Source organism: Mustela lutreola, chromosome 8 (assembly GCF_030435805.1).
Source record: "Mustela lutreola isolate mMusLut2 chromosome 8, mMusLut2.pri, whole genome shotgun sequence".
NCBI lineage: Eukaryota > Metazoa > Chordata > Mammalia > Carnivora > Mustelidae > Mustela > Mustela lutreola.
The window spans coordinates 124,871,832-124,873,040 of record NC_081297.1 but is presented as its reverse complement, the minus strand read 5'-3'; positions in this window follow the sequence as shown (position 1 = coordinate 124,873,040).

The window sequence follows — 1,209 nt, the reverse complement described above, 5'->3', positions numbered from 1 at the left end:
CTACGAGGGAGAGAAGAGAAACAACAGGAAATTTGGCTGTTAACTGATAGATGAAGGAGGAACTACTTTTTAAGTAAGTTCCCTTAACTAAGCAGCACTCTCAATTACTTGGCTTTATTTATTCAACCTATTTGTTTCCATTAAATCACTTGAAGTGTAAGTCCCTAGTCAGAAAATCAGGGCATAGACTGCAGAGCCCATCACTTTGGGGCCCTAGGTCATACCTCATGTCAGGCATGAGCAGAGGGGCTAAGAAAGACCCAGCACAGGGCAAGGAGATAATTTTTTTAAAAGATTTAATTAATGTATTTATTTTTCAGAGAGAGAGAGAGAGAGCACAAGCACGGGGAGCCACAGAAGCAGAGGGAGAAGCAGGCTCCCCACCGAGCAAGGAGCCCCATGCGGGACTCAATCCTGAGCCGATGACCTGAGCCATAGGCAGACTTTCAACCAACTGAGCGAACCAGGAGACAAGGAGATAGTTGGAAGGAAGAAAGGAAGGGAAAGAGAGAGAAAGAAAGAAAAGACAGAGAAAGAGAGAGGGAGGAGAGAGGATGAAAAAAAGGAAAGAAGGAAGAAAAGAGAAGAGAAAAGAAATACAGTTGAGTGGGGCGACTTCATTAGTTGTATCAGTCAGAGTTTGCCAGAAAAACAAAATCAGTAGGATATGTACATATTTAGGAATTGGAATTTTATTTTAAGGCATTGGCTCATGTGGGTACAGGCAGTCTAAAACATGCAGGGCAGGACAGCAGGCTCGAGCCCCAGGGAAAAAGTGACCAGAGTCTTTTCTCTGAAGGCTGTCAACTGATTGGATGAGGCCCACCCACATCATGAAGGATAGTCAGCTTTACTCAAAATCTATTGATTTAAATGTTGATCTTCTCTACAATATGCATTCACAGCAACATCTAGACTGCTGTTTGACAAAAAAACTGAGCAGCATAGGCTAGCCAACTTGACACATAAAACTAACCATTACCTTAATAACAAAAAAGCAATATAATTGACAATAAGCTATTTGTCACACAGCAGGTATCCAGAGATTGGAAAGAACTACACCCTTTGTTGAGAGAGAACAAAATATCTGCACATCATTGTTGGAGGCACGACACCAAAACTTTTCTGTAGGGCAGTTTGGTGGCATTAAAGTGTCAAATGTGCATCCCCTTTGACCCCACAATCCCACTTCTAGGAGTTAATATTCAA